At 38.9% G+C, this 25858-nt stretch overlaps 1 protein-coding gene across 4 annotated transcripts in view; it reads right to left on the reverse strand.

Moving 5' to 3' along the window:
* The window catches only part of Ctnna2 (catenin alpha 2), a 1132589-nt gene that overhangs the window by 1052267 nt on the left and 54464 nt on the right, over positions 1 to 25858 (reverse strand). The window contains exon 1 of one of the 4 annotated variants that reach the window (XM_040738184.1): positions 17382 to 17406. The exons of 2 other annotated variants lie outside the window; for them this stretch is intronic. The gene's annotated coding sequence lies outside the window, so the exon portion shown is untranslated. Of the gene's footprint in view, positions 1 to 7464; positions 7487 to 17381; positions 17407 to 25858 lie in introns of those variants that run through there. One more of the 4 variants, XM_040738185.1, reaches the window with a different exon arrangement.

Raw genomic sequence — 25858 nt, forward strand, 5'->3', positions numbered from 1 at the left:
TCTACCATCTCCTTGTGATCATAACCAGAAAATATCTGTGCTGTGAAGGACTGATGAACATAGATCTGTAAATCACCTAATAATGCAGAACAGTCTCCCTACCTACAGAATTTCCTTTGCTACCGGAATTACGACATCAGTGGGGTTCTGAGATTAGAGTGTAGATGTATTTGATAAACTACAGTTTAGCCCAATATATCATTTAATAGTATAACACATAGGTATTTACACTAAAAATGAGAAATAGATACATTGTGGGCATTGCTCTAGGAGATAATGATTTAGGAATAAATACATAGTTTAATTTTGGTTACTGCTCTTATAAAGGGTATACTAAAAACTGTGGAGATGCTACACCCTGATTTCTCCTAACTTCTAGGTATGAGTTTTCTGACATTCTTGACTTGGCAGCCTTCATTAAGAATTTGGGGAACTGTAGTGATGGCTCAGTACTTAAGAGCATTTGTTACTACTGTAGAAGACACGATTCAGTTTCCAGAACTCAACATCAGGCAGCTCACAATTGCCTGCACCAGAGTCAGCGGATTAGATCCCTCTTCTGACCTCCACTGGTACCTGCAAACACACACACACACGCACGCACACACACACACACACACTCTAAATAAACAAATAGATGAAGAAATAAATAGTTGAGGAAAGAATTTTGAAATACTAACAGACAAAAAGGCAACAGGCAACAGATAGTAATCCAATTTCAACCAATGAACTTTATTCAAAATCAGTTGCCCTCTAAGATTTTCTTGATTATTAGGAAGATAATCCACTGGAGCCAATGTCGCCAACATATTTATAAAACAATACACGAGTATATTTTAAAATGTATTCTCCTATGTAAAGGACAACAGCAAACAGTTAAACTGGGTGTTTGGTTCTATTTCAATCTCACAGGGCCAACAGTAATCTAAAATTCCTAACTAACTAAAGCTACTTCCAGGCAGAAAAGGAGCCAGGACAATTTATATTCAGAGTAGGACTCTGCTTTTTCTTATACTTTATTTTTTTAAATTGATGTTTTAAAATTCTTCTGCTTCATACTATAGTTAAGGAACTGGGACTTGGGCAAACTTTTAGATAACACAATACTTTATGAGATTTTCGAAGGTGACGAGAGTCCATGGTCTTTTGGGGTCCAGATGAAGGTTGCCATGATAGCTGTCTACTGACCACCTGGGCAGCTCAGAATCCTCCCCTCTTTGCTGAAGCACTGATAAGGTCCAGGAATATTAGAGATGTTGCTTCAGCAGCTCGGTTTCTACCATCACTGGCTTTTCTTTCTATGTTCTGAGGAACAAATATTTAATCTCAACCAAAAAAGGAACGGAGGAGGAAGAATAATTTAAGCTATCCCATCCATGGAGGTCAGATATTCAATTTTTGATGAGATTTTAAAATTCAATGAGTATTCTTAGTAACCATGACAGAGATGGGGGGGGGGAGAAGTGATAAGAATTGAACCAAGGTTTGTGTGCCTTAAGCACACATTCTAACAGTGAGCTGCATCCCCAGCCTCCAGGCACCCCTGGAGACACACCAGCCTTACAGCCTATGGAACAGAACCTGGCTTATTGTCAGATGACATACGATTTCTAAAAACAATTAAAAAGCAGAAAGGGAGGGAGGGAAGGAAAACACAGTGTGGAGTATGAGCGGTAATGTCAACTTTGATGGGATTTCCAAGTAAACTGGCAGTGGCAGCAGTGACAGTTCAGAGGCAGAGTCTGACAGAGCACTTTTGGAGATGTTGAGATACACATCTGTTACATGACAAGCACTTAGATACAGAGTGATTGAAAAGAAGGAGCCTGGCAGCTAGAGAGGATAAGAGAAGTAGATACTCAGCAAGAGAAGTTTGGAGGCTCAAAGTAAAACTGTATCAACCAAGATACAATGGATTGACTTAGCAATCACCTCCCAAACTATAGTAATCCTGCCCAGAGCCCAGGAACAGGATTGTACCCAATGTAAAGCCTCTGCAAAGCAGAAGATGTAGGGCATATGGTCTGTGAGAAAAAAACACAATATAAATGTTACTTGCTAATGTGTTATATATAAAACAGTTTCTACATCATGTAAACAATAACTAAGTTTCTACTTCATGGAAAAAGAAGAGAGAATAATCATGCAGCATTACAAATACAAAGAGATATTAAAATACCCAGTCTGGTAATGATGGCTGTAGGCTAAACTATATGTAGAAACTGTCAAAATAACTCATTAAAGTATACAATGGAAGGCTATATACTGTAAGAGGAAATAGGTGAATCTTGCAAAACAAGAAATGTTATTTTGAAAAAATATAATGAAATTATACATATTAAAAAACAGAAAATGTAAATTAAGAGAAAAAAAGCACAAAATAGTCAAATATACACTTCTCAACCGTGGACCTTGCAAAAACTTGCTGCTTAAGTCTAGGATGGCCATAACACTAGAAGTTATCAGCTGTTATTCAAATGTTAGGCACTGTGCTAACTATTCTACACAAGCATTTCCACATGGCAGCTTTGCACATCTGGATGATGTTTTTTCATTGAAGGTGGGGCCATATTAACTTGTATGATTGTGTAGAATTTTTTATTTAGTTTATAAACAATCATATTTTACATATTAATCCCAGTTCCCTTTCCCTATCATCCTACCACACCCCCTACTGACCCCCCATTCTATCCCCCATCCAATCCCCAAGGATGATGAGGCCTTCCATGGGGCATTATCAAAGTCAGCCCATTTTCCTGAGAGACCACCATATTGATTTTCAAAATGGTCGCACAAGTTTGTGCTCGCACCAGCAATGGAGGAGTGTTCCTCTTTCTCTACATCCTCTTCAGCATAGACTGTCATTGGTGTTTTTGATTTAAGCCATTCTGGCTGGTGTAAGATGGTATCTCAGAGTTGTTTTGAGTTGCATTTCCCTGTTGAGCAATTTCTTAAGTATCTTTCAGTCATTTTAGACTCCTCTTTTGAGAATTTTTTATTTAGTTCTGTACCCCCACTTTTTAATTGGATTATTTGGTGTTTTCTGGCTTCTTGAGTTCTTTGTATATTTTGGAAATCGGCCCTCTGATGTGGGTTGGTGAAGATCTATTACCATTCTGTGGGCTGCTGTTTTATCTTGTTGACTGTGTCCTTTGCTATACCGTAGCTTCTCGGTTTCAGGAGGTCCCATTTGTTAATTGTCCATCTTAGTGTCTGTGCTACTGGAATTATGTTCTTGAAGTGGTCTCCTGTATCAATTAGTTCAAGGTACCTCCCACTTTCTTTTCTAAAGGGTTTAGTGTGGCTGGATTTATCTCTAGGTCTTTGGTCCATTTGGACCTAAGTTTTGTGCATGGTGATAAGTATGGGTCTATCTGCAGTCTTCTGCATGTCAGCATCCAGTTATGACAGCACCATCCATTTCTTATAGATGCTTTCTTTTTTCCATTGTATAAGTTTAGCTTCTTTGTCAAAAATCAAGTGTCAGTAGGTGTGTGAATTAATATCAGGGTTTTCAATATGATTCCATAAGTCTACCTGACTGTTTTGTGTCAATACCAAGCTGTTTTCATTACCACGGCTCTATAGAGATTGTGTTGACTTTTAACTGTTTGTCATTTAACAATACCAGTAGTTACTCTACTCACTGCTGTCACTAAATACCTGACAAAAACTACTGAAGGAAAGCTTAGTTATGGCTTATGGTTCACAGTCAGGAACTTGAGATGCCTACTCACCCTGCTTCTGCAGTCTGAAGGCAAAGATTAGAATGCTGGATGCTCACTGCCTCTTTGTTCTCTTCTTATTCAGTCTGGAACTGTTGGTTCTGTCCAAAAGCAAGTTCTGTCTTCCTTCCTCTGTTAAAAATCCTAAAATACCATAACTGAAATGCCCAGAGGTATACCTTTTTGTGATAATATGTACCATCCAAACAACTGAATATCTGAACATTTATCACTTAAAATATGGTATTGGTGAGTTCGGAAACATAGCTAAGTGGTAAGATTATGTACTGCACTCCCATGCCCATAGTCACACATATATACATATAATATGCAATATATACAAATGTAGTATTTTAAATAAATGTTTTAAAATAATAATGTATTAGAATAAAAGAATACAGTCATATTCTGAAACATGGGAACTGAATAAACCTTAAGTTCTGCCCTTTAAAAGGGCAAATGGATTCAGTTTTGAGTGGTGGCACGAAGCAAAACTGCTATAACCACATGCTAAGCGCCACCACTGCTGGCCTGCAACACCTCAGAATGGCACTTCTTGCTGCACATGTAACCTAAGCAGGTTTTGTGATTGTGTGGGAAGAAAAATAATATTGTTATTTTTAAACTCCAAAATAATTAGTAGTTTAAAATAAAACACAACACTTTCTGTAACAGTTTAGAATTAATAAAGATAAATTTCTCCCAAATAATATTGTGTAATCTTCCTTAATTGCTAATTCCTTTTATCTATAACATATATTAATTGCATATATTAATGAGGTTCATTGAGGTCTTCTTCGCCATTTATCTTAGTTAGGGCTTCTATTGCTATCGTAAGCACCATGACTAGAAGTAACTTGGGGAGAAGGTTTATTTCTGCTTAAAGTTCCACATCACAATCCATTACTGAAGGAGGTCAGACATGAACAGGGCAGAATCCTGGAGGCAGGAGCCAATCCAGAGGCCGTGGAGGGGTGCTGATTGCCAGCTTGCTTCCCAAGACTCCTTCAGCCTGGTTTCTTAGACCACCCAGGAACCCCTGCTGAGGGATGTCATAGCCCACTTTGGAATGGGTCCAGGCCCCTTAACATCAACCAGTAATTAAGAAAATGAAACAAATGCTTTCCCATAGGCCAATCAGGTTGGGCATCTACCCAACTGAGGTCACTTTTTCCAAAATAACTCTAGCTTATGTCAAGTTGGCATAAAATTTACCAGCACATCGTTTTTCTAGCCAGATTTTATTTTCATTTACATGCACATGTGTGCTTGTGCAGCTATATGTCATAATAAGATCTCGTAGAACTGGAGTTGTGAGAATCCTGAGCTGGGCACTGGGAACTGAACTCAGGGCGTCTACAAGAGCAAATATTCATATCTGTTGAGCCACCCTTCAGTTTCAAGCCTGATGCGATCTATACTAGTCTTCCTCAAGTGTCACTCATTTCCAAATTATCATTAGCATTGTTAAATCTCCTCAAATTGCATGTCTACATGAAAATCATACCTGAGTGTTAAGTGATCAATATTATGAATTTTAACCATACATATACATGTGTAAATCATAAATACATTTTGTATAGCTAATATATTCAAAATTTATGAAGCTAAAGGGAAAAAATTTCATTGTTTCCAGGAGGCATGAAACACTCTGAAACTTGTCTGAGTGGCAGTTAATGATGAAATCATGAATATACAATCCTTTGAGTCCAGTTGCCATAATAACTGAATATTATCTAATACGTGCCTTAAGCAAGTAAACTACAGTTCTCCCATAAAAATGTTAACCGAGCTGCCCTGAGATCAAAATATAATATGACAAACTCGTACAAACTTAAAGACATAGAACCCACATGAAGACGTGGTAGCTGACTTCCATGCTCTCACTTTAGAGAATGTGGGCACGAGGTTTTCAGATTAAACTTAAGGTTATACTACATTTATTTTCATAGGTTTTTTTTTAATTCTACGTAACAATGTAATTCCTTTTGGAAAACACTCTTTGGCCAACTTCATCAACTACAAATTATGTCTACGATTTGAAAAACGCAGTGTGTGTGTGTGTGTGTGTGTGTGTGTGTGTGTGTGTGTGTGTGTGTGTGTGTGAATGAATGCACTGACTGCCAAGGCCAGAAAAGGGCATCAAGGGCATCAGATCCCTGGAGCTGGAGTTACTGGTGTTTGTGTGTGGCCCAGTGTGGGTACTGTAAACCAACCTCAAGCCCTCTACAAATTAATTAATGTTCTTAATTACTGAGAAACATCTCAGTACTTTACAACTTCAACGTTAGGTGCACAGGGCATTTAATTTGAACTGTGTAAATAACCTGAAAGTTTTACAAGAGTCCCAACACTTAGTACGGATATTTGATCAAGGATGAGAGGAAAACTATCCTAAAATTGCATGATACCATCTACTAATAAACTTATAAAGCTCTTGTATTTAATATCAAATGCACTGATACTTGATGTTCTGATCAGCATGAGACCCAACCAAAACCAAACTAATGGAGTTACAGTTTTTTAAAATTTTTAAATGAATAAAGCAAAATGAATTTCTCTAAAAAGGAAAACTAACAGATTGTTACATTTTCCTTTTTTTTTTTTTTTTTTTGGCCAGGGGGTGGGAGGGTTTCTCTATGTAGCTTTGGCTGTCCTGGAAATCCCTTTGTAGACCATGCTGGCATCAAACTCACAGAGATCTGTCTGCCTCTGCCTCCCAGGTGCTGGGATTAAAGGTGTGTCCCACCACCACCACCCAGCATTTTCAAAATGATAAACACTGGCATAATGGTTACCAAAACAAAGTGAGAAAACTATTCCCCCTAGAAGTATTATTACTCCTTTACATTAAATAGTCTCCTCTCTTCAGATATATGACTGGATAGTAGCAAAGCAATTAGAACTGGTGGCCTCAATATCTCTTCATTGGTTATTTCCTGCACTGAGATAGCCACTACTATCTGATCAATGTTGTGCATAATTTAAGAATGTGTTCAGAGACTAATGGTGGCAAACTTTTCTTCCTGTGCTTGATTTTTTTAAAAGAAAACAATGAAAAAATCCAAAAATCAGTTACTCCTGAGTAAACCCAATATGAAAAACGTGCAACTAGAGACAAAAGTAGTTAAGCCCTTTACTAGACTCTCCATGTTAATATTCTCCTTTGGTATCCATAGTCATCCTGGTTCTTGTGCATTTGGCCATCAGGTCATTAAAACTCCATAAGGGTCAGTGGGTTGGATAGGTCCTATTTCTACTGCTCTTAAACTTTTAGTCAAAACAATCAATGACTTTTTTGTTTGTTTTTACTATATTTCATATAGACTCTTAATTGATTTATTCTATAAAGATTTTTCTGATATTCCTGTGTATGCCCCTCAAGCATGTAGCTTTCTGGTAACAAGTGCTGATACCCTCCCAAACTGGACAAACTTCTTGGCATTGGACACTTGTTCTCCATGAGGGTACAGGGCCCCTGAGAATGATGGAAATCTTGTGTCCCTTCACAGTATGTTCTGTTAGGAAAGCAATCTCTCTTACAGACAGAAATACATCATCCCTACAACAAGCATAATTCCAACTAATAGCATCTTTAAAACATATTATCTCCATTTTGTTAAACTAGAGTAACAAGTTGCATTCCATCACAAGATTATCTCTGCCGGAAAAGCCACCAGAAACACCCGTGTGTACAGCCTTGAAATTGAAAAAATTTCTCACAAAATATTTGATGTACCTGGATGCAGTTATAAAAGAGACACTAATCAAAACACCTTTCTTCCAGGGTATGACATCAATGATTTGCTCTGTTTCTTTGAGTGACACTTGATGAAGCACCTGTGGAAGATCAATGGCTGAATTACCTCTCAAAATCTCAACATTTCGGGAAAGACAACAGCCAAGATGTGGGCCATGCATGCACACTTCTCTTTTCTCATCAGACACTTCTGAGGAGAAAGTGCTAAGCATACACACTGCTTAAGGCTTTCTAAAAAATCCCTGGTGGGTAATTCAGCAACTGCGAGACGATGGAGCAGAAGCTATCTACCATAAATTTAAAAGTTCTGTCATCATGAAAACTCCCACCTTGGGATTCAGGAGACGGCTCAGTGGGGAAAGTGCTTTACGCACATGAATGAGGACCTGAATCCCAGCATCCCTGCAAACGCCAGGCACAGTGAGAGGGTGCTGTATCCCACCACTATGGAATGGAAACAGGAGGACCCCTCCCTGGAGCCTGCTGTAGATCTGCATTAGGAAACTCCAGCTTCAGCAAAAGATCTTGGATATATATATATATATATATATCATGTAAGTAAATAATAAAGTTAAAAGCTGTATCACCTAATGCCCTCTGGCTTCTACACACACACACACACACACACACACACACACACACACAGAGGTAAGTGCATTAGCACACATAACTTCCTATCTTTCTGATATGAAAGGATTCCATTTGCTGCAGCAACCTCACATAGCTTAGTCTACAGCCATCATACAAGACTGGTTATTTTAATAAATCTTTGCATTTGTAACGCATGTTTGTTTTCTCTTTTTTAATCACAGCACATCTTTTTATTTTCTATTCTTCCTCTATCAAAAATAGATTTTTTTGCAATTATCCTGCCCATTGGTTTCCTAAAATATAAATGTACGAAGGTGTAACAAAAATCCCGAATCCACGTTTGAGTTATGAGAAGTCTGAGCTGCTGCTTGGTGAACTTTAGCTTGAGGATGAACTTGCTGAAGAACACACCGCTTAAGTAAACCCTAGTCCACACAGTGATCCATTTCACTATGGTTTCTGTTTGAAGGGAGTTAGCAGAATGTGGACTGGATATGTGTCAGGCTGTAAGCTTTTACACTTTTCAGACTGCATTCTTATACAGATGGTGTCCTAAAGAAGTGTAAGTAGAAGCTTGAGAACAAGAAAATGCTGTGTCTTTGTACACACAGTACCGGCACTTGCTGAGAGCATTTACAGGGACTCCTGGCTTCACAAGGATGACTGGGAAAAGGGGGCTATGCGGAACAGCATGTTCGTGTTTACACAGAGTTAATGTCTTACTGTGCTTTACAGTGTGTGTGTGTGTGTGTGTGTGTGTGTGTGTGTGTGTGTGTGTGTAGATATGGAGTTCAGAAGACTACTTGTGGGAGTCGGCTCTGCTTCCATCAGGTGGGCCCCAAATAGAACTGAAACTGCTAATCTTGGCAAGCACCTTTACACTCTCAGTCATTTTGCCATATGGACATCATACATCTTCTATCTTGTACATCTGTAACTTGCCTTTTTTATCAAATCCATAGTTTCTGAGATTAGTATCCTTTAATGTTTTAAAGACTGCAAAAAAGATACCTAGTCTTATGCTTTTCTAAAAGGTAGAAAGAGAAATAAAAGACAAACGAATATGTTATGTATTATGTAGAACAAGATAAACAGGGAAATAATTTCCTTAGTTCATATTTAATTATAATGTAAATAATGAGCCATATATGAAACATTCTGCCATGAAAGCTGATAAGCAAACTTGGCCACAGAATTTTTCTGTATGTTTAGTGGACAATCTTAAATTTATAAAAGAGTCTCTAATATAATGAAGGAAATGTTCATCGTCAGACACTTTGACAATAGTTATGAAAAGAGACTCTGCTCTTGTGACTTTAAAGGTTTGTTTTCTTAAACTTTTAATTGTGTATGTGTGTACCCAGAGTCCAGAAGAAGGCATGGATCCCTCTGAGCTGAAGTTACAGGAGGTAGTGGGTCCTCTTCAAGAGCAGGACAGATTCTCACCCACTGAGCCATCTTTTCATGCCCACCTTGTAACCTTAAACTTGAGTCCCTAAAGCTAGACAGCCATGTCAGCTGTACATGTGTCTTCACTCCAAGAGTGTGTTCTTTCCCTCCAATCCTTGTTTATAAATGTTTAGCCCCCTCATTATCCTTAAAAATAATCAAAGGCAGAAGCTCAATAGAAAAATCTAAAAGGATCAAAGCAGAAATGTTTTGGCTGCAGCTGGAGGCTCACCAGGCTCAGTCACCCTCCCCCACTCCCCATGCTGTGTTTTCAGGAATCCCTAGAGTTTGGTGGAATACAGTTGGAAACCATCTGCTTTACACAAAGTCATCTCATAAAATTAATGTGGAAGGAAGCCAAGTTTTAAAATGTGAAGAATTAAACATCAATACAAAAGATTCATTATAATTCAATATAACAATATGAAAACGCTCGGGTTAGCTGATGATTAATCACAAAATCAATGAGGCTGAAAATGTGCAACCCGAGTATTTGCCATAGAAAGATATCACAGTGTGTGGGCAGGGTCTGCAGTTACTTAACACATAACAGGAAGGGAGATGGTCCCAAAATATGAACAGCACTAAAATAAGGTGGGGGTGGAGGAGACAATGGACAGTGGAGGTGAAGAAAGTAGCAGAAGCAAGATGCTGTCAAGAAAGATGATCCCACTGCAGCGTATGTGGGTAGCCTGACCAAGCTCAAAGAAGAGTCAGGGAGGCTCAAATGGTTATAGCTAAATTACACACCTGTCAGGGTCAGGTCATTTCAAGTTAATGAACTCTGGCTTATCCTGTAGGCTGCAGAGAATGACTAAAGGCTTCTGAGTAAGCTGGTCATATGATCCAGTTGTTTTAGAACTTTATTCGGGGTGAAATGTGGAAATAAACTAGGAAACTAAAAAGATTGTAGGGGAAAGATCAATTATATTGTCTGCCATGAAAACAATCCAGAAAGATAGGGGCAGAACAATTACCAGGAGCACGATCTGAAGAGATTGAGAAAGATACCTGTCACTGCAGCTATCTGAGAAACATTCTGGTTATGTAATCAGAGTTTGGCAAAAGAGCTAAGGATCTCAAAAGATAGTTGAACTACATGACTTATAATGACCTGTTCTTGATCTGGTGTTTGTTGCAATGTAGGAAAGTGCCAGGAAAATAAAACGTTTAAATTACCAAATTTAAAGCTTTTCCTGGAGTGATTACAAGAATGATGTATAATCACCAAGACAAGTCATTCATCTACTATTAAGCATTCCAAGAGAGAAATGAAAGATGGGGCCAACATCTTCTAAAATGTTGTAATAGTTAAAGTCGAAATCAGCAGCATGTTGCCATGCAGTGTTTCTTATAATTTATTGAACCTCATTTTTCTAGGCAACATATCAAGAAGATGACTTGATATGGGTGCACAAGACGACTCTCCCAGCAAAGGATCTATTGGCAGCTGATGGCTTCTGGGCCAGAAAGTAAGCATTCTTTTTCTTCAGGGGTGTGACCCTTGGCACACGGCCCCAGTGGGAGACCCATATACAGAACAAATTAGACTCAAATGATTTTAAAACCAAAAAAGAGAACATGAAATAAAGAAGAAAATGAGGTCTGGATAGGTAATGGACATGATCAAACTACACTGTACATTTGTAATAAATTCTCAAATAATGAATGCAAATGTATTTCTAACAAAAAGAAGCCAGGCTGTGGTGATGCACACCTTTAAATCCCAGCACTCAACAGGAAGAGGCAGAGGGATCTCTGTGATTATGAGGCCAGTCAGGTCTACAACATGACTTTCAGGATAGCTAGGGCTGTTACACAGAGAAAGTGTCTCTAAAAAAAAATGACATAAGAAGTAAACTAAGCTGTCACTGACAGTATAAAACACTGAAGAATTGTTTATCATGTTGTCCTTCAATCAGTCCCATAAACATATGGCTATAAATGCAATATGTACACTTTACAGTGTGGGTTTATTGTATTTTCTCCCTTGCTGTCTCCTGCGGTCAAGATTACATGTTTTCATTATCTTTGGATAATAAAACTGGAACAGTATGCAATCTACATATTCATTTGAAAGAAAAGAGGTACCCAATTCATGCCCAATCAGTCCACCATGACACTTACCTTACTTAATAAACATAATTTTCACATGTTAAATTTACAGTTGTGATATTCATATATGTCTTCTACTAAAGGTGACCCAAATGGCCGGGCATTGGTGGCGCATGCCTTTAATCCCAGCACTCGGGAGGCAGAGGCAGGTGGATCTCTGTGAGTGCGAGGCCAGCCTGGTCTACAGAGCGAGTTCCAGAACAGCCTCCAAAGCCACAGAGAAACCCTGTCTCGAAAAACCAAAAAAAAAAAAAAAAAAAGTGACCCAAATGAAAATGACAGATTTTATCAAGCTTTTCCAATTTATTAAAGTGCTTGTGTGACTCAATTATTTCAAGACTGGTCTGTAGCTACCTCCATTTTCTCCTTTACTGATTGGTTACTGTCTTCAAATTCCATCTACAGGTTCTTAATGTAATATTTCTTAAACATATGTCCTAGATAGCCTTAAAACAAATTACAAGCATTTTAATTGTTAGTTTTGATACAAAAGGCAATAATGTTTTATACTTATTACAACACTCTATTCTTTAAAGACATTATTTTCGTGTGTGTGTGTGTGTGTGTGTGTGTGTGTGTGTGTGTGTGTGTGTGAGTAGGAATATGTGCATGTGAGTGCTTTACTCAGAGGAGCCAGAAGAGGATATTGGGTCTCCTGGAGCTAAAGTTTCAGGTAATGTGAAGCTCCCAACACTGATATTGGGAACCAAAATCAGGTCACTGAAAAAACAGCACATGTTCTTAACCACTACTGACCGGCCTCTCCAACATCTCTATCTAATAGACATTTCAAAAATGGATTTCAGTCTATGTATGCTATAAACTAGCCCAATGCCGGGTATAACTTTACTTAAGGAGGGTCACTGAATAAAGAAGGGGTTTCCTCCGCAAATACCACGATTAATCAGATGTGACAACATAGCCACACGCTTGTTTTTATTTGGAAGCAGCTTACTGAGATGGGGTATCAAGGATTAGGTAGTGTCTTAATTGGGGTTCTTGCTGCTGTGAAGAGACACCATGATCAAGGCAACTTTTATAAAGAAAACATTTAATTGTGGTGGCTCACTTACAGTTTCAGAGGTGCAGTTCATTATCATCATAAGGGAGTGTTGCAGTGTGATGCTGGAGCTGAGAGTCCTACATCTTGCAGAAAAGAGAAAGTTGACTACAAGCCATACTGGGGAAGCTTGGTCAAAAGAGACCTTACCGCCTACCCCAACAGTGCATAATTCCTCTGACCAGGCCACACCCATGCCAACAAAGCCACACTTCCTAATAGTGTTAATACCTATGAGATTATGGGGTCAATTGCACTCAAACTACCACAGGTAGAAAGCAAATTTGTGGAGCCCTTTCATATACTATGGTGCTTCTCAAAGAGTGAAATTCTGGTTCTTTGGTGTGTAGTATGCCTGCACTGCAGAGCCTCTCTCTATGTTGATTCTCACCTACTCTTCTCAGTCAAGTATGTCCATTAAGTCAATCCTACCACATTCCCTGGCAGCATCTGTACCTCAAGTACTCATCTGACAGGCTGTTTTCCTATCAATTGGCAGACATACTAAAGTCCTGTCCAGGTACCATCTCCTTCTATTTTGGGGGGGAGGGATAAGAGGATAGACTCATTTTATTATTTAACTTAGAAACAATCTTGTTTTACAGGTCAATCCCAGTTCCCTCTCCCACCTCCCCTGCCCCCCAACTGATCCTCTGACCCATCCCCTTTCTGCTCCCAAGAGAGGGGGGCCTACCATGGGTGATCTTCAAAGTCTGTCATTTGGTTTGGAGCAGGACCTAGACCCTCAACTGTGTGTTTAGGCTGAGAGAGTATCCCTCTATTTGGAGTGCCCTCCCAAAGTCCATTTGTATACTAGGGATAGACAGTGATCCACTACCAGAAGCCACATTGATTTCCCAGGTCTCCTAACTGACACCCACATTCAGGGGGTCTGGGTTAGTCCTATGCTGGTTTCCCAGCTATCAGTCTGGGGTCCTTGAGCTCACCGTTGTTCAGGTCAGCTCTTTCTGTGGGTTTCCCCAGCCTGGCCTTTACTCCTTTGCTCAGAACTACTCCCTCTGCGCAGTTTGATTCTAGGAGTTCAGCTCAGTGTTTAGCTGGGGGTGTCTGCTTCTGCTTCTATCAGGTACTGGATGAAGGCTCTAGGATGTCACATAAGGTATTCATGAATCTCATTATTGGGTAAGGACATTTAAAGTTGTCTTTCCACTATTGCTTAGATTGTTATTTCGGGCCTCCTTCTATTCTTACCATTCTGCTTGTTCTTAGATGGATCTTCCAGTTTGCATTACTTGAAAACTCTTTATTTGGGCCAAGAGCTCTTACCTAGTGTTTGGTTTCTTCCCACTCACTGCACCTGGTACCATCTTCATGGCCCTCAAAAACTATACTTACCAGGCCTCAATCTATATATAGCCCAACAAGAGACAATCAGGCACACCAGCCAACTCTCACCTACTTTGTCATTTGAGTGGAAAATATGGATAAAAATCCAATGTACCTAAAACACAAGGCCAGAATAAAGTTCTTTAAAAATAAATAATAACCAAGACAACACTACTTATTCATCAAAAACAAAGAGATAAAATACAGCAAGCAAAAAAAAAGTAGAACCAATGATAGCAACTTCAAAAAATAAGATGTAAAAAATGTAAGACTTCATTAAAGTAGGCTACTACCGCAAACTCATAGCTCTGGAATCACTGGCCAAGGTCTCTTCATGGAACAGATCTCTTTTATGAATTCAGCTTTGCTCTTTAGCAAAAGGCATCTTTTTTTTCAGTGCTGGAGAACTGGCTCCATAGTTAAGAGCATGTACTGCACTTGCAGAGGATTTGAGCTCAGTTTTCAGCACCAACAGTGGGCAGCTCACAACAACCCTTAAAAATAGCTCCAGGGGAGTTTTACACCCTATTCTGACTCCTGAGGGCACTGCAATCATATGTACATACAAACACATATAAATGCAAGTGCACATATGGCAAAATTAAGAAAATAAATCTAAAACAGTATAATCACATTCTTCCCCAGCTGTATATTTTAAAACATCTGCTTTAGCGGACTTACGTCCTTCCCGTGAGTAAACACGAGCACATGTGGTTTCTATCTCATAGCTCTTTATTTATGGCCTCACCAAGGTTGACCAGTTCCTATTCTGCCATGTATTTCAATGTCTTAAGTAAATTATTAGGAAGCAATTTTGGTTCTCGCATATTGTTTTAATAAGAATTCTAGATTCAGAAAGACTTATAATAATAGTAAGTCCAAACAGAATTGTTTCAAAATACAGTATGTCTTTGAAGGCAGTTCATCCCAACACACTAGAAACATCTGAATCGTAGACTAGCAAGCAAAAAAGAAATAATGAATTCCAGGGTTTGTTTACATTTTTCCCAACATTTTACCAGTATATTTCATCATCTTCTAACATTTTCCTTCATTGAAATAACTATTTCTTTTTGGCTACATGCTTCTCTGTGTACACAACCAACACTGAGAAGATAAAGGTGAAGAAGTTCTTTGTGGCCTGCAAAGATGGCTCAGCAGTGGACAGCACTTGCTGCTCTTGCAGAAGATTTGAGCTCAGTTCCCAGCACTCTCATTAAGTGGCTCACACTGCCTATAACTCCAGCTTCATGAGACCTGACCCCCCTCCCCATCTTCTGGCATATGTGGTATACATACAGACAAGTAGACACATTCAAAGCAAAACAAATTTATTTTTAAATTAAGAGTTTAATTAAAGTTGTTAGGATTTCATCTTTTAAGTCTCTGTACATCAAGGTTTAATTTCAAATATTTACCAGATTTGGCTTCATTGGAAGTAAAAATAAATAGCCATTCTAATTAGTAACATTAAAAACTCCCATTTTCCTTTAATAAAATTATTGTTCACCTGAAAAAGTGAATTTTTTCTGTGAATTATGTAGCTAAACTTAAAAAGAACCTTGTCCTCCTCCACCACAGCCACCCTACTACCTTGTGTGAGAAATGGTTTTCTTTGTAACTTTCAATTCTGAAAGTTGGAAAGATTAGAAGTTATTAGCTGGATTAAGATATCTGGATGGTGATTTTCTTTCTATGAAAAATGTTTTAAGCTGGTATCTGCCTAAAAGTTTATTTGAAGACCTTGCTGCACAGCAAGCCTCTAGCGATGCTATGTTGTTGACTGCCTAATAAATGTCTTTCAGATGTTCTCCCACTGCTGCTTCTCTTTAATGTAGATACCAATGCCCTTAGACTTGCCCAAAGCCTTCTGCATAGCTTCCCATGCCCCTCATTTTCTGTCCCCCTTTGTGGCATGCTGCTGTATTGAGTCTTCTTGAACACTATTTTATCTACCTGTCTCATGGCGGCCCTCAGCCTTCACAAGTGCATCCTTAGCCTCTCTGCTCTCTGTAGTTTGGCTGGAAAAATCTCCTTTACTGTGGCTTCATTAAATGAGTCCGAAATTGGTATCTGCAGCAGTTTTCTGGATATTGTATTCAGGTGAATCAAATCCTAACTGGTTTCATTTTAATCACAAAATACCCATGTCTCCTTGTACATGACATTCAAAGCTGAGCATAAGGAAACCTGATAATTAATAAATCTTGATTCTTCCTCTCATTCATGACTTCTGCCCGTCAACCACCAAATGCCAAAGCTGCTACTATTCTTATAATGGAATTTTGCTGTGTAGCCTAGTCTGCTCTTGAACTAGAGATTCTCCCGCCTCTGCCTCATCAATACTTCCATTTAAAGCATGTACCCCACTCTGCCTTTTCTCGGTAATATGCCTCAAATTCTTCCATGAGATGCCAACTTGTCACTGGTGTGTTGTCAGGCCACCACGGTCTCAGTACCTGTGACAACTAATTCCTCCCTTTCTGTCTCCAGACATGGTCATCATTATTCTTCTCCAAACTTGAACTGCAATCAATTACAGTGTCAGCCAGATCAAGTCATTCATTCACTTATGTCCTTGCTCTCCCACCCCACCCCATGGACACATAGTACTGGGGCTTGCTGTGTGTTTTGCAATGATTACCAGCTCCTAAAAATAAGAACCTTGCTAAGTCACTGGAGGATAGAAAATCATCAAAGAAAAAGCAAATGAGAGAAGGTTTCATTAAAATCGTCTAATTCATGAGTGTCTTGTGTAAATTTATTCAGTTAATCACATTTATATGTTTATTTATTGTGTGTATGTGGCAGACATTGCTTGATAGAGCACATATGTAGACATCAGAAGACGGCTTGCAGAAGTTGGTCTCTCCCTGCACTATGTGGATCCTGGAGGCTGAACACAGGCATGACAGTAAGCACATTTATCCACTCTGAGCATTTTAGTAAACCCCAAATAGCTTAATTTAAATAGATATTTGAATATGAGTGGATCCACAGATAGTTAGCTGTCAATATTATTAGCATTGTGATATAACACAACAAAAATTCCTAAAATTCATATGAAACACAAAAAATCATGGATAACTCAGTAACCCTCAAATAGGAAGAACAATGCTGGAGGTATCACATCCTCTGATCTCAAATTATACCAGAGAGACTTTGTAACAAACGCAGCATGGAACTAAAACAAAAATAAACAAATAGACCAATAAAATAAAGCAGAGAAACCAGAAATAAACCCATGCATCTACTGCAACTTAATTTTCACCAAAGATGGCAAAAATATACATTGGGAGAACAAAAAACAAACAACATTTTAACTTAATCTCACTTGGAAAAGTGGATACTCAGTGTAGAAGACTCAAACTGGGTTCATCTTGCCTTGTACAAAACTGCCTTAACAATGGATCCAAGATCTTCAGGTTAAGATCTTCTGTAAGAAATAGGGAAAATACTTACTATGCAGGCATAAGCAAGGCTTTCTAAAAAGCATACCCAAGATACAGGAAAGACTCTCAGGAACTGAGTTTTGGGATTACATGAAATTAAAAGTTGCTGCACAGCAGATAAAACAGATTAAAGTATTAGCCACAGAATGGGAGAGAAAAGTTCTAATTATACACCAGACAGGAGTTTACTATCTAGAATACAAAAAGAACTAAAATAATTAAATATCAAAAATAAATCATTCAATCAATAAATTGAATAGATAATTTTCAAAAAAAGAAATATATCCCTAGCCATTGTGTAAATATAAATTAATACTGCTTTGAGTTTCCATCCCATCTTATTCATATTGACTATCATAAGCATCAAATGATAGTGGGGATGGAACCTAAGGCAGCCACCATAAAACTCAAACTGGAGGCAGATGCAGTTGCCTCAAAGACTCCACACAAGGCTGCACCAATCAACAGTCAGCCATGAATCTGGGAGGGGATTGGTACTGGAGGGTGGGGCAAGTTGTTTTAACATACTCTGCTGAACTATTGACTACTGATGAATTCTTGGAGAAGAGTAAACATTGTCTTCATCTGTATGCCTTCTAAGGAGTCCACCAGGCCCCAAAGAACAGTTCCAAACCCCTGGCTGCTTACATAACCCTGGCTAACCACTTTGGGTCTTAAAGAAATAAAATAAAAATTGAAAGACATGAATGTAGGAAGGACACTTACTGGAAGAATAGGATATAATAAAGAGGATATTAGACAGTGGATAGGTCACAGGAACGAGAATATACTTTATGCAAACATGAAACTATCAAACCACATAATCAACAGAAGTTACAAAACAAGCAAAGTTGAAAATATGTAAACCACAGACCCAGCTAAACTTGGCTTTTAGGACTCTCCGTCAACACACCATAAAGGTATGATCACATCTTAAAACACAACCAATGAGATGTCCATCAACAGAAGACTATATAAAAAATGCACTGCTTACATTTAAGGGAATTTTCTTTTGCCATAAAGAAAAATGAATACTGCAGTAAAATGGATGAAAGTGCTTTGTGAAGCAAGATAAGTCAGACTAAGGAAGACAATTACACAGTAATTTCTCTCACATTTGGTGTGTGTGTATGTGTGTGTAATGATAATGCTGCTGATACTAGGAAATGTGTCACAAAAGAGAAGGAATAGAGCTTAGAACATTGGAGGAAAGGAAGGGAATCAATCTATCTCAAAACCCAGCAATACCACTGTGGGGATGCACAATCATACCACAAAGACATTTACTCAACTATGTTCATAGTAGCACTATTTGTAATAGCCAGAACCTGGAAACAACCTAGCCTCAACTCGATAATGAATAAAGAATATGTGGCACCTTTACACAATGGTGTTACTAATTAGCAGTTAAAAAAAATGACATCTTGAGATTTGTAAGCAAATGGATGGAACTAGAAAAAAACATGCTGAGTGACATAACCCAGACCCAAAAAGACAAAGAGTAGTATGTACTCACTCATTGCAGATATTATATGCAAAGCAAAAGATGACCAGGATTGAATCCACAACCCCAGAGAAGCTAGGAATAAAGGAGGAACCTAAGAGGGACACACATGGAGGACCCCAGGAAGGGAAAATAGTTAAAATCTCCTGGGGGAGGGAGAGAAGGAAGGGGATGGGGGATTGGAACATGAGGGCTCAAGAAGGCAAAGTTGGGGGAGGGACTGAGGAGTAGAGCAACGAAAGAGATTTCTTGATAGAGGAAGTCATTATGGGGTTAGGGAGAAACCTGGTGCTAGACAAATCCCCAAGAATCCACAAGGATGATCACAGCTAAGACTCCTAGAAATAGTGGAGAGAGTGCCTGAACTGGCTTTCCCCATTCATCAGATTAGTGACTACCCTAATTGTTATCATAGAACCTGCCTCCAGTAATTGATGGAAGCAGATGCAGTGACCCACAACCAAGCAGTGGGCTGAGCTCCTGGAGTTCAGTTGAAAAGAGGGAGGAGGGATCATATGAACAAGGGAGGTCAAGATCCTGATGGGGAAAATCACAATGACAGCTGACCAGAGCTAGTAGGAGTTTATGGACTATGGAATTACTGCTAGGGAACTTGCATGGGACTGAACTAGTCCCTCTGAATATGGGTGACAGTTATGTTGTTTGATCTATGGGGGGCTGGCAGTGGGTCCAGAATCTATTTCAGTTGTGTGAACTGGCTTTATGGAGGCTATTTCCTATAGTGGAATACATTCCTCAGCCTTAATACTGTGGGCAGGGGGAGGGGAGGCTTTGTCTTGCCTCAGTTTTGTATGCCAGACTTTGTTGACTCCCCAAGGAAAGTCTTACCCCCTGTGAGGAGTGGATGAGGAGGTATAGAAAGGGAGTAACTGGAGGAGACAACAGGAAAAGGGGAGGGGGAACTGGGTTTAGTATGTAAAATGAAAAAAATTGAATAAAAATGTCATCAGGAAATCCATTACCTTTTAATTTTTGAGACACAGTGTCACTATTCAGTCCTGGATTGCTTGCAACTCACTGTGAACCTCCAGATCAGTGGTCCAATAGCTTCTGCCTCCTGAGGATTGGGATTGAATGTGTGTGCCACCAAACCTAATTAGCATTACTTTCTATGCTAATTGTTAAAACAAAAGGAGCAACAACAAAAAACCAGGATGTAGCTGGTGAAACTTTCTAGTCTGAGTCCCAGGTAGTATACCAGAATTAGGTATGTTTGGAAGAGGAAAAAAGTGAGCTCCCCATTTTCAACACCTTTAGCACACTGGACAAAGGTGTTATAAAATAGACTGGTATAGTGAGGTGTGAATTAAGCTCACTTTTGAGTCATAAAATCAATGCAAACAGTCATGCCCTTGAGAGTAGGAGCTCTAAAATAGCTATGAAGGTGTGAGGCCTCCATTTCAAACAAGATTCAGTCACCTCCATCACTCCTCCATTAAATGTGTTAGAGATTATTCATGATGATTAATTTGATTTTGGGGAACTGTCTTCCACCAAAGTGAATGGGTGTCTTCTATATGTTTAAGTTGTTTGGGAAGAACTTAACTTACAAATTTACATTTATTTTCTAAACATTAGTTGAATCCTCTAAAGCATGTGATAAACATAGTAAGATGGGATTTAAAAGGATATTTTTATAGTGCCCCCTCAACATTTATTTAATATTTTTATTCATGAGAATTTCATACAGGTATAAAATGAAATTGGACCATAACTACTCTCCATTTCCCCTAACATCTCCTCAACACCTTCCAGTTTCATATCCTTTTTGGTTTTTTGGTAATACCTCAAATTGAGTTAGTGCTACCTATGTGCACCAGTGTGGGGCATCCATTGGAAAATGGAAGTCTATTAGTGGCCATAACCTCAACGAATAAGGCTCCCTTCTCTAACTAGTAGCTGCCAATACTTCCACAGTTAAGGGATGGGTCATGGAGTCTATCGACCCCTCTATGATGGAATTTAGGCTGGATTGATCTTTTACCAGTATTATAGGAATCCTTCTGGATGTTTCTCCCAATGCTAAAGGTAACACTAGCATTTGACCCTGCTATGTGACTCCTAGCCATATACCCAATGGGCCTTTGTAGCCTAATTCAGAGAAACTTGCTCATCCATGGGAATTTCTGTTGTATTCACAATGGCTAGGATAAGGAAACAACAGATGAATGGACAGTGAATCTGTGATATGTATACACAATGGAATATTGTTCAGCTGAAAAGTAAAATGAAATCATTATACGTGCAGCATCCACTTCTAAAACACTTCCTATCCTAGTGATGGCAGCTTTAATGTGTACCAGGAGAACATGGACAAACATCCACACCACAGCACCTGGTTCCTGTTCTACCCCTTCTGATGCACTCAAGTCAGAATGGGATCCAGGTAGCTAGCTTGGAGCTAACCTTAGTTAGGTGGACAGAGAGTAGCAATGGCCAGCCCCTACTGCTACAGGCAATGAAACATACAAGTGCAGACATGCCAGGCAACACGTCATCAATGCCGTATAGTGTAATGATTTTGAGTGTCCAGAGTTCATTTAGCAAATGGTAGTTACTCTAAAAAAAATAGAAAAACAAACCTATAGAGCTTCAGTACACTGGTGCGTTCCACACAGTGTAGTGACAGGCTGACTTAAAGAACAGCAGATGAGTCAAAGCACTTTACACATTTTTATGAATGTTTAATTTCTAAATTATAGACGGAGTTAGTTCTGTTTGGATAAATTAAAGGACCAGCTCCTACATGCCTACTTCCCTTCAGAGTTAAATAAGGTTCCTATGAGAGACTATGAGCCACATGTGCTCACATTGCTAGTACTTAGACCTCAGCCTATTGGATGCTGGTATTGATGTAGTAATGGTATACAGTCTCAATAGTGTCATTACACTATTCTACACAGGACAGGTCCAAAACAGAGCCAGATTCTTTTTCCTCCATGAAGGTTAAAGGGAAAACATATCACTCACTTATCAAAATGATATTCTATTACACTAAGCAGATAAAAAGATGTTATTTCTTAGAATCTGGCAGACTTTTATCTATCCCAGATAGACAATGCTGAATGCTAGCATTACTTGTACAATGATTGTGCTTTTATATACATATGTGGGTCAGTAGACACATTCAAGAAGGAAGCAATGTTGGGAGATGGAAAGAAGTCACCCATCCTGATCAAGTGCTTTGTTCTCCCAAAGTACCAAAAATGCCAAACTAACAATAAAATGTCAGCATTATTGCCAGAGAGCTTCTTTGCTTTTTATTGAACATTCAGAGACACTGCACTACACTACGAATGGACATAGTCTCACCATGTACAAGTACAAATGTTATGGTGATGATGGCTTACTACTGACCTTTCAAAACATTATTATATTTGCTTTTTTGTTTATTTGTTTGTTTGTTTGTTTTTGAGACAGTATCTCTCTGTGTAGTCTTTGCTTGCCTGGAACTTGCTGTGTAAATGAGGCTGTCTTGAAACATACAGATCACAGAGATCCACCTCCTCTGCCTCCAGAGTGCTAGGCTTTAAGGTGCATGCCATTTATATATACGATCTGTTTGAGTCCATGGTGTGAGAAAGTGAAGGTCAGAGGGCAACTTGTAGAAGTCTATTCTTTCCTTCACCTGTGTGCTCTGTAGATAGAACTCAGGTCATCAGGTTTGGCAGCAAACATCTTTACCCACTGTCCTATTTTGGACATTTATGTATTTGAAAAGAACAGTATCTTAGGAGATAAGCTCTTTTACTCTTTCTCTTTTTTATGACATGCAAACACACACACACACACACACACACACACACACACACACACACCATTCCAGCATCAGATAAGACTCAACATTTTAAACAGCTGCCTCTATGTGTTCGTTCAAATCAATATAAAGGAACGTGATATCAAACAGCTCCAGAGAGCGTTTCACACATTTATAGCACATGATTGCCTGACTGCTGCTGGAAAAGCAACAGACTGTACATGGAAGCATTTGTGTTCACACTACCTGTGTTTTCATGTTCTCATCAATGTTTAGGATTCACACTAAGTGACAATAAAACCCATACCTCCTGTTCAAATAGTAGTGCTGAAATGTTGGGCTGTGTTTATTTATTCATTTGCTCGTTCATTCCTTTCAGTTTCTATTAGTATACTCATCAGTTTCTATTCAGAGTTATTATTTCCAGCAAGACACTTTCCCCTCTGTCTCCACTCATAGATATTAAGGGCTACAAAACCCTGTCAAGTAATTTGTAAGTTGAGATGAAGACCGTAACCCAAGACAACTATGATGCCTATTTTTTTTCTAAAATACAGCTTTGAGCTACAACATTTATCACTGTGAAAATAGTATTTTTTTAATTTATTATAAGCATAATGTTATCAGAACACTGTGGCACTCACAGAACGAAACAGCCATAAAGAACAACCAAGCACCAGGCTGAGGAGGTGGTTTAGCAGCTGAGGTCACTGACTGGTTTTTCAGAGTACCAGAGTTGGATGCCCAGCACTCACACAACAGCGCACAATCCGCCATAACTCCTCTACTCTCAGACTTTCTGCTGGTATTTGTAGACGCTGCACAAGTGGGGTGCACAAAAAAATACACACATGCAAAACTAGATGAAGACTAACAGAAAAAAATGAAAGTCTACAAATTTATAGTTAACTGGCCTTGAAAGGTCAATGATACTGAAACAAAGAGATAGGATGTCCACATGCAGAAGACAGCATTGGGAACAAAGTGCCGTAGCCCATGCCCACGATCTCTGAACTTGGCAGGTGGAAAGAGAAGGATAGAGAAGTTTAAAGGTAGCCTGGCCTACACAATGAGTCTAAAAAATCCAATAGACAAACAAAGAATGTGGTTGCAAACCTACCCCACACCACATGCAAAATTAGACAAAATGTTTCAAACGCACATATATCAACATTTAAACTCCCAAATTCTCAAAAGGAAGCATGCACATAAATATCTACATTTTTTGATGAGTCAGTAATTCATTACAATGATAAATGGGAATGAAGCAAAAAATGATAAATATGACTGCTTTGTTCAAATGATTTTGAAAAGAAAATGACAGAGTGAAAGAAAAGGCCTGTAAGTGAACACATATAAAAATAACATGGCTATGGCTTTGTTTTTGTTTGTTTGTTTGGTTGGTTGATTAGTTGGTTGGCTTGGTTTGGTTTGGTTTTTCGAGACAAGGTAGCTTTTGGAGCTTGTCCTAGAACTGGCTCTGTAGACCAGTCTGGCCTTGAACTCACAGAGATTTGCCTGTCTCTTCCTCTAGAGTACTGGGATTAAAGGTGTAATTCTTATCCAATACACAGGATTTCTATCCAGAATATATACTGTCAGCATTAAGTACTGGGTGGGTTAAAAGAATACATGCACTTGGGATAGAGAAATGGTGGGGACTGGAAAACAGATGGTGGCAGTGGATGAGGAGTCACACTGGATTTAATCAAAACTCACTGTAATACATGTATAAAATTATAAAACAAAGACAACAAAACCACATATCCCAGCTAATATGGGCAAGAGATTTAAACAGAGACCATTCTAAAGAAACACATTGACCATGAAACACATTTAAGACACTCAGCACCAAAAGTCAGCAGGATCAAAACATAAGCAGATGTGATGATGACTGCCTACAGTCTCAGCCAATCCCATGCCAGCCTTGGCAACTTAGCAAGACACTGTCTCAAAATATATGAAAAGGTTTGAGATAGCGCTCAGTGGCATAGTACTTATATAGCACAACAAATAGCCTCAAAAGATATAAACACAATATTATTTCACACACACTAGGTAATATATTGATAATATATACTATATAGCAAGTCAAAAAAGATGTCAAGAATCTGTAACCTTCATGCTGCTCCAGGCAAGTTAAGTATTGCAGGTGCTTTAGAAAACAGTGTGGCAGCCAGGCGGTGGTGGTGCACACCTTTAATCCCAGCACTCGGTAGGCAGAGGCAGGCAGATCTCTGCGAGTTCGAGGCTGGGCTGGTCCGACAGCCTCCAAAACAATACAGAGAAACCCTGTTTCGTAAAACAAACAAACAAACAAAAAAAAAAGAAACAAAGAAAGGAAGGAAGGAAGGAAGGAAGGAAGGAAGGAAGGAAGGAAGGAAGAAAACAGTGTGACAGATGCCCAAGAAATTAAACAGTTGCCATGTCACTAACCAACTCCACAACAGTCACAAAAGCTGGCATGCTGCTCTCATTACAGCATCATTCCTAATACAGGGGAGAGAGAATACTCAAATATCTATCAACTTGTCAATGGAAAACATGGGCTATGCGGACCATGGTGTATTATTTTGGCACAAAAGGAAATAAAGTTCTGGTGAAGACCATTCAGGACCTTTGGCTGTAATGCCAAAACCAAGAAGGTAGATTTTAAAAGAAGCAGACTGAATAATCTCCATTGCAAAATAGAAAATGTCCAGAATAGGTAATTTGTGGAGTGACTGTGGATACTGGGACTGAAGGAGAGGAGTGTGTGTGTATGTGTGTGTGTGTAAGAGAGAGGGACAGGGAGACAGGGAGAGAGAAAGAGAGAGAGAGAGAGAGAGAGAGAGAGAGAGAGAGAGAGAGAGAGAGAGAGAGAGAGAGAGAGAGAGAGAGAGAGAGAGAGAGATAGGGAGAGGGAGAATATTCCAGTTACTGGCTTGGGTTAAATAAAATGTTAGATGGTGGCACCATGGTGTCATCATTTTTCAAATATTCTAAAAAGCCATATGTTCTATACTTTAAAAACGATGAACTTTATAAATGTTCATAAAAATAAAGTTAATCATACAAATTAAGTCAGTAAAAACTGA

Source organism: Mesocricetus auratus, unplaced genomic scaffold (genome assembly GCF_017639785.1).
Source record: "Mesocricetus auratus isolate SY011 unplaced genomic scaffold, BCM_Maur_2.0 Super-Scaffold_100676, whole genome shotgun sequence".
In the NCBI taxonomy this organism is placed as follows: Eukaryota; Metazoa; Chordata; class Mammalia; order Rodentia; family Cricetidae; genus Mesocricetus; species Mesocricetus auratus.